Source organism: Dermacentor albipictus, chromosome 9 (genome assembly GCF_038994185.2).
Source record: "Dermacentor albipictus isolate Rhodes 1998 colony chromosome 9, USDA_Dalb.pri_finalv2, whole genome shotgun sequence".
In the NCBI taxonomy this organism is placed as follows: Eukaryota; Metazoa; Arthropoda; class Arachnida; order Ixodida; family Ixodidae; genus Dermacentor; species Dermacentor albipictus.
The window spans coordinates 86,455,055-86,469,451 of NC_091829.1; the positions used below are offsets into that span (position 1 = coordinate 86,455,055).

The following is a 14,397-nucleotide window of genomic DNA, read 5'->3' on the forward strand; positions in this document are numbered from 1 at the left end:
GACAAAAAGCGACCGCTTCGCAATTATGGGCCCGTGTTTTCAGCGGTCGTCATTGAAATGTCGTGCATGCGCACGCAAGATCCGAGATGCAGCGCTAGCTTCACCTTACTACGTTAAGGAGCAACGACGTTCGTCCAACTCTCGGCCGTTTCGGTTCGGCGACGAAATGTCTCTCTCAAGAACCAAAGAAGGAAAGGCCATATACGCGAGTTCTCATTAACAATTCTAACCGCCTATATTGACGACATGGCATCGTCATTTTCCAAACATGCGTCCACGCTTCTTGCGCGAGCGCTCACAAAAACGTTGTAAAATATAATTTCTACCTAAAATTTGTTGCCGTAATATAATGCATCGACAAGACACGAGAAATTGACTCACCTTATACGAGTGCCGGATGCTTCGAGTTGTCGTCCCGTACGGCTGCACGTGGCGTCGGTCCTGATAGGCGATGCGACCGCTCAAAAAATATCCACGCACTTCACTCCAGGCAAGCAAAAGCGAAATGACAGAGAGCAAATCTTCCGTTCGTCTCGTGCTGTCAGGCTAGCCTGCTCCTACTGAGTCGAACACGATTGTAGATGAGCGAGACTAAATTGCTTGCCGAAAAGAGAGGCACCTCTTCTGGACACTTTCAGTATGAAATTCTCGTGATCCATTCCAAATATATTTAGTGGTTCGAAGGAAGGAGGAGATGACGCTCCACTCTACCCACCCCGTTCTCTGCCCACTCTCCCCACTCCACTCTCCGCCCTTGGTGCAGGCAAAATTCCACGAAACTGTCGAACCCTTCCGAACTGAATAGTGCGAGGCCACCGACCTCCACGAAGAATCAATTGGCAGCATTCAGAATTCCAGAGATCTGCTGACCCTTGCTGTGGGGGCCGGTTTTATGCACTTTGGGCTTCTACTTCCACGAAAGAGGAAAGCCACGTGTTTGACATCAGCACAGGACCTACCACGTCATGTCCACGATGAGACGCCCTAAGGGATATTAAGCGGAACCGGCCCATTGTTAGTGAGAGAGTGGCCACAAGCCGACCCGTGTCGCAATCCGCCTTTTTCATTTTTCTGCGCTGCCCCGTGAACCATGCCACTGAAAACTTTCTGGAAGGATCCCGGAGTTTTCGCCGGTTGATTTGTGTACCTTCGCCCACGTTGTGTGCACGTCGATTGTGCGTTTCGTTGATCGCGAATCATTGTTCATGGCTTCTGCGGGACCGCACGTAGTTCCTGGAAACCATGTAGCACTCACCGCCTGCTGGGTGCATAGAGTGTCTCACTATAACACCTAGAGGCAAATCTGGCGCCACCGTCTATGGGAGTTTCCTAAGGTGCCCTGTGCCGTCATGGGAATGACGGTGTACGTGTCTGCGAGGCTTGTTTTGGCTGGTGTTGTAAGAGGCTTCGCCGAAAACTTAGATTTGGCTACGCAAATAATGCATTCTTAATGTGAGATCTTCATAAAATGTTTCCATTCACGTATATAACATCTTCTATACAAAACTCGAGTTCTAGACTCACCTGTGCCGGATTGAATTGTGGTACCGCACGGCTGCACGTGGCGTCGGTCGTGATAGGTGATGCGACCGCTGAAACGATATCCACAAACTTCACTCCAGGCAAGCAAAAGCGAAATGACAGAGAGCAAGTCTTCCTTTGGTCTCGTGCTATCAGGCTAGCCTGCTCCTACTGAGTCGAGCGCGATTGTGGATGAGCGAGACCAAATTGCTTGAAAAGAGAGGCACCACTTTTGGACACTTTAAACAAGAACGTCTGGTTTTGTATTACAAATGTATATAGTGATTCTGAGGAAGAAGAAAATCACCCTCCACTCTCCCCACCCCATTTTTCTGAAGTGGTTGCCCTTGGTGCCGGTAAAGCTCCACGAAAGTGCCGAAGCCTTCCCTGGGTCGAACTGAATAGTCGGAGGCCACAGAGCACCACGACGAATTTATGGGCAGCCTTCAGAATTCCACAGATCTGCTGATCCTTAGCTTGGAGACCAGTTTTATCCAGCTTGGACTTGTGCTTCCACGAAAGAGGCAAACGACGCCGTTGATATCAACACCGGACCTGCCCCGTCCTGTCCACGATGGGACGTCCAAAGGAATATTAAGCGGAACCGGCCCATTGTGACAGAGAGAGTCGCCACCGGCTGACCCATGTCGCAATCCGCCTTTTTTATTTTCCTCTGCTGCCGCATGCTGCACGGCGCTGAAAATGTTTTGAAAGGATCCCGAGGCTTTCACCTGTTCGTTTGTGTACCTGCGCCCAGTTTGAGGGCGCGTCGATTGTGCGTTTCGTGGATCGCGAATCATCATTAATGGCTTCTTCGAGTACGTACGTAGTTCCTAGAAACCATGTTGCACTCACCAACTGCTATGTGTCTCACTATAACACCTAGAGGCATATCTATTTTGTCCTCAAGATAACCATCGCATTCTTTTTTATGGGATTCATCTCGGATAGTATGGATTTACAGGGAAAAAGACAATGCCGAAGCACATAGCTTATTCATATGCATCATGCTGGTCCTCCAACCATAATGATCACTGTGTTGTACAGCGCCATCGGCCTCATGCAGGAGGTTAGTCTAGACATATAGTGATTTCAAGCCTACTAGACTTGAATCGTGGCGAGAACGACACCGCTGTATCACAACTATTTGATTGCGTCTGCAGCTTAGATGTTTCGTAATTGACTTAGGTTGACCGTACACGAGCAGGCGATCTAGCTTTAGTCCTTACGCCAAGCAATCAGGTAGTGAGCAGGTTTACCATTTCATGCAGGTAATACAGAGACGCTGGTTGTCTTCGTTGAATCAAAACCGATATACGCAAAACAGTTCACAACACATACTGCCGCTGACAATGCGCATCACATCTTTGCGCCCCCAAGAGATATTTCCCCGTACTGTAGTTACCGATACACCGAAAGATTCCCCTGACAACCTTATACGAACGGAAATTGCGTAAATTTCACCAAGTACTGTCTAAAACATCTCGAAATCATTCCACAGCACGCATAAGCAATAATTTCAAGCAGCGCCGCGGCGGATCGCACAAGCCAGCAGAAAGAAAGGCTCGCAGCGTGCCCTTTCCTCCTCGCCCAATGAAAAGGTCTGTTGAGTTTGGTTACGAGTAGTGCTACCCTCTCGTTGATGCTGTAGAATTCGTCAATGTTGCCCGCTATGTCTTTATGGATTACGAATCCCACCCCGTATGGCTTGTTATGCGGAAGACCTCTATAGAAGAGGACATGACCGTTATTCAGCAATGTGTAAGCCTCACCAGGTCTTCTAATCTCACTAAGGCCGATAATGTCCCAAACAATGTCTGATAGTTCTTCGAAGAGTCCTGCTGAGCTTGCCCCACTCGTGAGGGTTCGGGTGTTAAACTTTGCAAGGGTCAGTTTCCATTGGCGGCCTGTCCGGAGCCAGATATTCTTAGCACCCTCTGCTGCGTTGCAAGTCTGACCGCCGCCTTGGTCAGGTGCTCCGCAGCCACTGGAGGCTGAGGGCCATTTCATTGAGGAGATGATTTCATTAGTAAGGTTGTGGCGGAATAATGCACCAGGGAGGCCAATTGCTGTTCTGGTGAGGGAGTGTCTTTGTTCAAGCATAGTCGGCCTTCCTAATTTGGTTGCACCTTGATTACTATAGCCCCATTCGCTCTCGGCATCTTTCGCCGGTGTCAGGTGCCACTCCAAGCCTACATATGCAGTGCACTGGAGGATGTCATACGCAGATACACCACCGTTAAAAAAAAAGAAAAAACACAGAAAGAGAAATAGGGGCCGATTAGAACTTCCGACTACCGCAACCCAGCGTAAGGCTTAGCTCAGTAAGATATTTCCGCAGGTGGTTAAGCTACCTTGTCTCTGACAATTACGGCTCAGAGGGCCCTTCATGCGTAAGAGATCCGCTAATTTGTCCACCCTTTGCAGGTTTTTGCTGATCGCTATAGGTTGCACGACATAGTGTCAATTCTCGGTTGCCGTAGTCTCTTGTTTCCCGGATCTTACGCTTGCACGCGGTCTTGACCGCGCCTAGGTACACGATACATTTTTGCTAAATTTGAAGAGGGCTTGACACTTGTGTGCAAAAAATAAAACAGGGAAGCCTTTCAGCGCTTACCAAGAGGCTCCGGGTGCCGTATGATCCACTCGTCACGACTGCTTGTCTCTTGTCGTCCGAACACCCGCGTTCCCGGGTGGTAGTCAGAATGTTCAGTCGCACTATCGGGCTGAGATTCGCACAAAGCAGGCGACCTTGACGGTTCTCAGTAGTGTCTTCACCCTTTCTACAGCTTTGGACCGTGATTATACTAGGACTAATGAGAAGGACGGAATGGCGGGGGGGGGGGGGGTAACTGACCTCGTAGTTTTTCTAGGAACGCAGCGACCCTAAACACTAGGGAGACGGCAGTTGTATGCCTCATTTAACCTACAGTGTTCCTTTCATCGATAGTCAAGGTCGGCCAATCTGAGCTCGGTTAAACCGCACACATGGCACTAAACTGGAGAAACCGCGTAGTTTATGACCTGCGCGTGAATGGCCATAAATAATAGAGGAAACAAAATTACAACCAGTGTTTGAAGAAAAAATATTTAAGAGGGTCTCCGTGCGGATGGTCGTGGCGAAGATATGTAATTCTCTGTTATAATGATAAACTTAAAGAAAAGAGATAAAGAAAAGGAAGGAAATCGGGGTTTTGAACTCGTGATCCTTGGATGTTCGCCAGAAAGATGGCTCAGTTAGGTTGGTCTGCCAGGCCCCAGGTTACCTTGAAGCGGCACAGCCCCTGTCCTGATCTTCGTACTTAAGTGGAAAGGCGCTGACGTTGTCGGCGATGGTTGAGTCCCAGTGGTTGGAAGGCATACTTTCTTGGGAAAATGGCCGACTGTCAATAAGAGGAAACTCGAGCGGCTCTAGAGGCTACAGGAAAAGCTTAAGCAGGTGCGAGGCGACGTTCGCACGCTTAGCGCCTTAGCGTGGGAAATTCGCCGAGCAAGTATCCCAAGGAATGCTGCTCGCACAAAATCGTAAAATTACAATTCCAACCTAAATCGCGAACAGCGTGCTGGTTTCTATCACTATGAATAAGGGTCATTTCATTTCCATCAACATCTCACAACACATTCTGGCCAGCTCTGAGTTCCTTTACAAGCTGCGAGGCGAAATTTCAGGTCAAAGACGTCAGTGTAGAATGCTGTTGCAGTTCCTGCCGTGACAACTGTGCTTTAAACCAAATCAGGTCTCTAAATTCGAGAGTTTGTAATAAGGTGTGATGTTTCCTGCCTAAAAAGCAGCCTTCTCCTTTCTTATCGCGAATGATATTTGTCAGTATATAGAGGCATAACTTCAAAAAAAAATCAACAGAACACATTTTCCATAGATATTGCTGATAACAAAGAGCCCTATGTTGAACTGTAGCCATTCACCGATCTGATGTGATAACTTTACCTTGATCCCCCGTTTATATTTCCAATCACACATCATTTATGCTTGAAACTCGCTTCCCCACTTTCCCTTCACCTAAAACATCGCGTCTAGACATCCACATTCTACACGCGCACTCGCGCTATTGTTTGTCAAGAGTTTTGCAGGCCTCTAATTCTAGATCTGAGCCAGAGTCATGGGATGCGCTCAAGGTGCAGTGGCGTATGCATTGTTCAGCCGGAAGACGTGCACTCGGACGACGTGTGTCAGAAAACCTGGCGGATACTGCCACGAAGCTCCGTGTTGCCCTTCGGGTCAATCAACTGACTCCGTTGATGCCGTCATGGCAGCGTTCACTTTGTTAGCTGCTGCTTGGCGATGCATGCGTAATCCGTGTGCACACCCTGTAGTTTTGCGGTTTGCAAGAAACTCGATTTTTAGACAGGCGCATGCATTCGGTTCGGCGCCGCAAGAGCACTTCGGGTTGCGTCGCCTCCCTCTCCTAATTATTCGCTCATTGTAACGCATATTGAAAACATGGCCCGTACGACTATGCAAATAGATTTTTTCTCTCGTGGATTTCGTGTAATGCTTAGTGGGCTGCCTCAGGTTCCACTTGAGAGAGAGAGAGAGAGGAAAGGGGAAAGGCAGGGAGGTTAACCAGAGAAAACGATTCTCCTTGCACAAGACTTCTGCAGCATCAGCCTCTAGCCGCCCTTGGAAGAGCGCCAGCGGTTTGAATGAGAAGCGTTGTTCAGGGAGGGAACGTATATGTGGGAAAATGGCTTTTGGGGGTCTAGTGTCTGGCAAAATCTTGTCCAACGTCGAGATGCCAATCTATCCAATCTATCCATGTGACGTTGAAGTCTCTTTTGTAGTCGTCTGGCTGTCCTAAGGTCTTCGACGGATTTTGTACGCCGGTAACGGCGCTCCGCACGACGACGGAGTGCACGAAGTCGCTCCAAATCCATATCCAATTTCGTGTGCTTCGACGAAACCGTGACCGTGCGCTCGTCGCGTAGCATTGCAGACTTTATTGCTTCCTCTAATCCAGAGGACAACCCCTCTCGACAAGCATCTTCCATGGTGGAAGTAAAATTGGTCAAATCAATTAATCGAATGGTGTTCCGTGAGATGGGACTGGACATCCCTTTGATGACAAGGTATGTGGGAATATGATCACTCCCGTGTGTCTCAATACCCGAAAGCCATTTAACCTATCTTGTGAAAGTGCTGGAGACGAAAGCTAGGTCAAGACAGCTGCCATAATTCACGCCTCGTATAAACGTTGGGATGCCGTCATTCAGCAAAGAGAGGCCGTGGTTGCAGGCGACATTTGCAAGTCTTTGCCCTCTCGCATTTGTCCTTGTGCTTCCCCATGCTATATGGTGCGCATTAAAATCTCCGATGATGACATATGGGGCTGGACACGCAGACAAGATAATCGTTAATCGTTTGGGATCAAAAATTCTTGAAGGCGATATATAAACGCCTACAAGTGTAAACATGAGTTTGCCCTTTTTAATTGTTAGGCAAACATATTGACTCTTATCATGAGGTGGAATCGGCTGGCGAACATATGTCAGTTTTTGACGAATTAAAACGACGACTTTGCTGCATGCATCAGTTGTTGCGGATATAACAGCTTCGTATCCCGATAATCTGACTGCTTTTGACACATTAGGCTCACATATGACAATGATTGGGAACAAATTAGTATATATATACTGACGAAAGTCTGAAAGGCGTAATGTTAGACCTCTTGCGTTCCACTGTATGATTGACGCTGCCTTGACTTCCACTCGAAACGATGGGCGATGGTTGGCCATGTCTCTATTCGAGGGACTCAAGCACTGGGCTTAAGGCGTCCAGTACTTTCAGTGCATTTTGAGCAGACGTAGTTCCAAGGTTCGACAGAATCACTGGAATGGCATCTATGAGGGGAAGCAGCATTGAAAGGACTTGACAATCTGCTTTGGGCGTGGCATCAGCGGCAGGAGTAGGCTCCCGAGCGGGCTTGACAATTTGTAATTCTGTGGGAGATGGCTGGCTCGGAAGCGCAGGCCATTCTTCTTGAGACAAATTCCTTTCAGGCGACTTCCTTGTGCTGTTCAGCCCCTTTTTGGCCTGATTGGAGAATGTGGGTGCTACAATGGAAGCGGCCCTCTCCTTTCGCGGCTCTGCCTTTCTTGAGGAGGTTCGGTGACGCCGATGCCGGATCGTTGCAGCAGCCTCCCTGTGTGTCGAATTGTCCCAAATCATTTGCTTGAGAACATCGACCTCTTGATGCTAGGGCAGCCCCTAGACGAGGCAGCATGGGACCCATTAGAGTTGCCGCACTTTAGTACAGTAGCCCAGCACGTCTACTCCGCGTGAGGTTCAGCACAATGGGGACACAGTATCGAGTTTGGGCAGACACCCTTGACATGTCCAAGCCTAAAGCACTGATGGCATTGAAGAGGCTTTTGTACGAAGAGCCGAACAGGGTGTCGGAAGTGACAGACTTTGACGTGTGTTGGTAAGCAATCTCCTTTGAAGATCAGTTTGACGCAGCGCGATGTTGCAAGGCGGCTCACAAGCGTGATGCCAACACCCTCACTTGCTGGTTTGATGAGGTTCCACTTGAGGTAGCTGACCGTCTTTGCGCCCGACCATCAGCGGATGAAGAGAAGGGAGCATTATCTTCCATGAAGCGTGGCTCGGCCCCAGGGCTGGACCGGTTACCCATTCAGTTTTATCTGACGTTCTGGGAAGATATGGGAGCCAGTTTTGTATCTGTTATCAGCCGTTACTTTGAGGACAGAGAGAACACGTTCAAGCATCTGTCCCTGACAGAGAGATGTTCAGACCAGGAATTACAGTCTTGATAAAATTATTCCTCAGAATTTTGAGAATGGCAGCCCATAAACAACTGCCACGAAAAAAAAAAAACAACGGCAGCACATGCATAATTCCATTGAGACTTAAATTTTAGAAGTGCGAAACAATTACAGAGCTGAAACCTGAAAGTGATGCTATTTTATTAGACCCGGATTTGCACTACCTCCGTGATCGGCCCAGAAAAGAGATTTGAAACATACCCGATACGGAAAAATGGTGTTCGCCAAGAAAGACATTGGCTTTCATTTTTATATTGCTTTTAATTTTGTTGTCACCTCTTACATGTTGCCTTTGGCGATGTTTCATTTCCCCTCTATGTAATATTTTTCAACGCAGGGCCTCTAGTTTGTACTGAAATAAAATTTTCAAAATAAATAAAATGAGATAGTCCGATGGAAGGATTCAAAGAGAGGTTGTCTAACGCAACAGCTCGTTTTTACATAGGCTGCATACGTTTACGCTAATAGGTACTGCCACTACAGCTACGAACGTTGCACTTCGTGTAATCATGCCCATCGCATTCATTGCTTGGCCCTCACGTCGAAACTGATATTTTTTTTTACGAATTACCAAAGTCACTCGTTCACCTCAACAGTCTCTGAAAAGATTGAAAACGATGATTTAAAGAGACTGACAACTAATTTCTATGGTACCCATTGTTTTAGTGCAACGGAAAGCTTACTGCACTGAGTATCCAATCACATAGTGGTAACGCGCAAAACGGCATGGCACATATTTAGTGAAATTTTCCGATATGCTTTTACCGATCTTGTCGTGCTCATTAAACTTGCTGGAAAGACGGATAGAAGAGTGCGATATCCATGAAACGCTGGTGTTAGTGGGAAGCCGACATGTGCGGCTCAAAGTGACGAAGAATGTAGTGGCCTAGCAAGAAAAGTATTTGGGGGGGGGGGGCTGTTCTTTGCCAAAAACTACAACTCCTCCCTCTTCTTCACGTCTTTCTCTCTATCTCTCTCCACACACACACACACACACAAACACATACATATATATATATATATATATATATATATATATATATATATATATATATATATATATATATATATATATATATATATATATATATATATATATATATATATATATATATATATATATATATATATATTACGAACCAGAAGTAAGGGAACCGAGGCGCATCATTTTTGTTGACCACAACATAAGCCAATAAACAAGGACACCCAGAGCAACGTAGGCGAAATTACGCACTTAAGTAAAAAATGAGAATCAAATGGGAATGAAAATGGTTGAAGAACTGGCAGGTGATATACGAACCACCGTGCGATTCTCTTGCCAATTGAGCTACTGCGGGGACCCCGGTTTGCCATTCACTCTATGCGGTTTACTGCTACAACTAAACCTGGGAGTGTTAGCCGGCGCCACCCCCCACGAACCTAGGCGTCGAATGTGAAACACCTTTGTTGTCGCAGGAGTCACGAGACGGTGATCTATTTGGGTGACGGCAGCTGGTCGATAAACGCACACAACGTAAATCAAGGCATCAATGTTGGCGGATTCGAGACCCTCGTAATGTAATGACGAGAAGAAAGGGAGCCGAGGGGCCCGATTTTTATTAACCATGTCATAAGAAACCAACGAGGGCACCAAGGAGAACAACATAGGGTAAATTACTTGTACTTACTAATCGAATTAAATAAATGATAAATTAATGGAGATGAAAGTGGATCAAGTGATGTTCTTACCATTTGAGATACCGCGGCGCCGTTTTGCCATCCACCATCTGGGGTGTCGGTACTTTTCTACTAAACTAACCCTGGGAGTGTTAAATTTCTGCATTTCTTGTATACACAGCATGCACTTTATTTAATAAATGGCCACAAACAGTCTTTTTGCCATGGCATGCCCGATTATTGCAATTTTTATTTACAGGCAACAAAAAACACAAATCAGTCGACCAGTTTGTTGACGTGCCACCGTGGCTTTGACATTCTGCTGCTAACACAAGGTGAGTGGTTCCTGCGTGAATGAAACTCACTTTATGGTGGTAAAATTACTAGAAATTGTCACTGCGCCTAGTTTTTCACTGCCCTCCGCCCCCCATCTATATGCCGTCCACATCTACTGTGTCAGTATCTCATCGTAATAGAGTTAGGCAATCGATATGCTTGGCTAATCCTAACATCACTAGTGTTTTTGGTCTGGGAAGCTAATTGTGTCCATTGAGTTTCACCTCTGCAGTATCAACGCTTGGTTTGAGATGAGAACTATACATACTCTGGTACGTCTAGTTCAAGAACGAAACGCCTTCTGACTGTCGATGTAGCATTAAATACCGAGATAATAAGCGCGATAATATAACTATACCTGACCGTTTATGTAGAGCGCGTGGTACTGTATACTGGACTTTTCCTCTGTGTGAAAAGTAACTTAAGTACAATGCTTTAAAAGGAAAGATGAATCCGTTGAGGGAAATAAACGAAACTCCGTCACGTTCAATTCAAATACGTTCAAGTTTTTGTCTCTTGTCTCTCACATTCTACGCTTGTAGCGAACTGATTCCAGATCTAAATGCTAGCTCGGGCTCCACTGCAGAAACATGCATGGATTATTTCGTACTTTCGTCAGGCATGACGATTACAATGCACAGTACAACACTGACAATTGACACTTTACGGACAGAGTGATACAAGAGTACAAGAATGGTCTCGGCACTCAAACACAGGGTCTTAGACACGCCGGAAGACGCATGTCCGCTTTATTGCATGTTACTAATTACCTCAATAAAACCATGGCCATTAGTTTGCAGAACACTAGCGCCTAATAAGTGCTTTAAATCACTCGCTCCGAACTGCACAATGCAAATTAAAACAGCTAAATGTAGTATCGGGTGAGAAAGATATACACCTAAGCTTTGTTTCAGGAATGAAATCATGGTCAACAAAGAAAGATGGGCACGCCACTATGGTTGCAAAACTGGCACGTGTCAAGCAAACTCCAATCGCCATTCATGTCACGTGAAGTAATACAACGGAAACGAGCGGACGCCTCCTCCACTGCTTCAACGCCACCACCTCAAAGCACATTCAATTGACGCTGAAACACTTCCACATCGGCGATGGCAAATGGTGTTCAATGGCTTCCTAGCACCTTCCTGGGTCGGCGATGTAACGAGTGGGAAAAGTCAAGTTGTGAACAACCGAGCCCTACTAGATGAAACGTAGCAGCCCCTCTCTACAGCCGCACTTCGACGTCGGCAGGAGGAGCCACCTTGGTTTCTTCTTCCCTCGGGCTGCCAAGCTCTGCTGCCGAAGACTGCAGAATGAAGCAGATATTGGTAAAATTTATTGATTAGCATTAACAACACAACGACGAAGTGATACTCTTCCTCGTCTCCGTCTCAAACTGAAGGTTGTGTAGAAAATAAAAGCTACGTGCATGCCAACTCATTCAAAATAAGAGGTCGTGATATTCCATCACTTTCTACCTTATAAAACTCTGTTTTAGTTACGAATGAAGTATATATTGCAGAAGTCTAATCTTTCAATAAATCGCAGTTTATATGTTCCGTTTGTGTCGCTGTGTCATGACAGTACTGACAGTAGTTGAAGTTTGGGCATTATGATTTCGGGTCTCTCTTTTTTAGTACTATATACATAGAGCAAGAAGAAAGTATGACCAACCGCCACCTAACTCTTTTCAACGTCATATTTTTACTTGTGTAACATCTTAATTTGTGGGCCTTGAAAATAAAACCGTTAGGAAATGATGGCCATTAGCAAGTTAATTTATGAAAAATCATTTAATTAACTCGAGTGAAATTCTCAATTGTGTCCTACACAGTTACTTACTGCGCGGCCCTGTGTCGCGGCCCCGAGAAATGAAACCAAATGTAGTCCGTAGACCAGCTAGTATAAAACATGTTCTAGGTTCGTTTAGCGATGTTGGCATTCTTTATATGGTAAATGCCGAATACATTCGGTTAATGCAAAAGATGACTAGATGAAATGGCATGTCAGATTTCGTTATATATACACGGCCACAAAAAAAGAAGCAATTGGTAAATGCTACACGGTATCTCAACTGTCAAGCTCGTTTATTATTATTTTTTCCTTTTCATTCTATTCCTCCTACTACCATTTTGTTCTCACTGATTGAGCTAACAAGGCCTGCCTAAGTGACATGGTATGTTCACCTTTGAATAAACTCACTCGCCTGTACAGCTGTCAACGAAAAAGAAAGCCGACCATCTGGAACCAATTGGTTTGTCTGTGATGTGATCACAAGATTATTGTTTATGAAAAATGGTGAATACCCCATGTGAATGAAACACTATCCAAAACGACAATGAATATTTACTAATTATGCGCCTTCTGAGCTTGGGCGTTTTATACTATCAAACCAAATATGTGGCGCATAGAAAAATCAATCTGAGCTTTACGATTAAGTCATGAAAAGGCTAATGCCGACCGCAGCAGGAATGTGACAAACTCAACAAATTCATCGCAAGTTACTGTCGAATTCCTTTTCAGAAATCTTCGACATATTTGTGTTATTTTCATTTTTTGTTTATAGACAGCCACATTCGCTCTCGTCATGCGTTGTTAAACGAGGTATTGCTGCAAGCCCCGACCCTATGAAAACGGCGAAAAATAAAGCCTCTAGATTGTTTTCACCGACCTTGACTGGCTCAACGTGACACGACGTCCGCTATCTTCAGGAAACTTCGAATGTGGAGCCAGCAGTCGTGGCCAATGTCGGCGAGCTGACGCCTCCTGGCACCGGGATGACTGAGGCACTGCACCACCTCCTTGACGACGCCAGTCATTGTCATAAATTCGTCAATGCTGCTCCTGCGGACGCGAAGCAGGGCGCTGCGGATCCTCTTCTTGGCTTCGGTCTTAGTGACGTCAGCACCTTCCATCACCCTTTCGAGGAGACGCGGGTGGTCACGCATCAGCTCGATGGCGCGGGCACCCTCGACGCCATTTTGTTCGCCCAGCACGAAGTCTGCAGCGTCCAAGACGGCGGATGCATTCTTCCTGGCCACTTCCTGCGTGTACAGAGATGAGCCATGGTTGGTACAAAGGTAAATAAATGTAAGCCTCCGAAAGTCAAACGCTCCAAGCATTTCTATAGTCTACGCGAAAACGGAACTGAAGTGGATAGCGCGTGCGAATCGATAAGAAAATTGGAGGTATAACCGTGCACATACTATAAAAACATGACGTGCCGTCTCGATCACAGCATCGCTTGCTTCACCCCAGAAATAATCTCGTAGATAGCCGATATGAAGTCTACGCAACGTGATTATGAGCATTTTAACGTCGAGCGCCATCCAGGGCAACCACAGGATTTCACATAGAGCAAACAAACATTGCAGGCGAACGCCGTTGTAAGTGCAGAAACATCATCATCATCATCATCATCATCATCATCATCATCATCATCATCATCATCATCATCATCATCATCATCATCATCATCATCATCATCATCATCATCATCATCATCATCATCATCATCATCATCATCATCATCATCATCATCATCATCATCATCATCATCATCTTCTTCTTCTTCTTCTTCTTCTTCTTCTTCTTCTTCTTCTTCTTCTTCTTCTTCTTCTTCTTCTTCTTCTTCTTCTTCAGCAGCAGCAGCAGCAGCAGCAGCAGCAGCAGCAGCAGCAGCAGCAGCAGCAGCAGCAGCAGCAGCAGCAGCAGCAGCAGCAGCAGCAGCAGCAGCAGCAGCAGCAGCAGCAGCAGCAGCAGCAGCAGCAGCAGCAGCAGCAGCAGCAGCAGCAGCAGCAGCAGCAGCAGCAGCAGCAGCAGCAGCAGCAGCAGCAGCAGCAGCAGCAGCAGCAGCAGCAGCAGCAGCAGCAGCAGCAGCAGCAGCAGCAGCAGCAGCAGCAGCAGCAGCAGCAGCAGCAGCAGCAGCAGCAGCAGCAGCAGCAGCAGCAGCAGCAGCAGCAGCAGCAGCAGCAGCAGCAGCAGCAGCAGCAGCAGCAGCAGCAGCAGCAGCAGCAGCAGCAGCAGCAGCAGCAGCAGCAGCAGCAGCAGCAGCAGCAGCAGCAGCAGCAGCAGCAGCAGCAG

General features: G+C 46.6%; 1 long non-coding RNA gene across 2 annotated transcripts in view; it reads left to right on the top strand.

The window, feature by feature from the left end:
* Positions 1-14,397, top strand: part of LOC139049473 (uncharacterized) — a 408,997-nt gene that overhangs the window by 168,996 nt on the left and 225,604 nt on the right. For both annotated transcript variants that reach the window (XR_011508330.1, XR_011508331.1), the window contains exon 3: positions 10,238-10,313. This is a non-coding gene — a long non-coding RNA (uncharacterized lncRNA). The remainder of the gene's footprint in view (positions 1-10,237; positions 10,314-14,397) is intronic.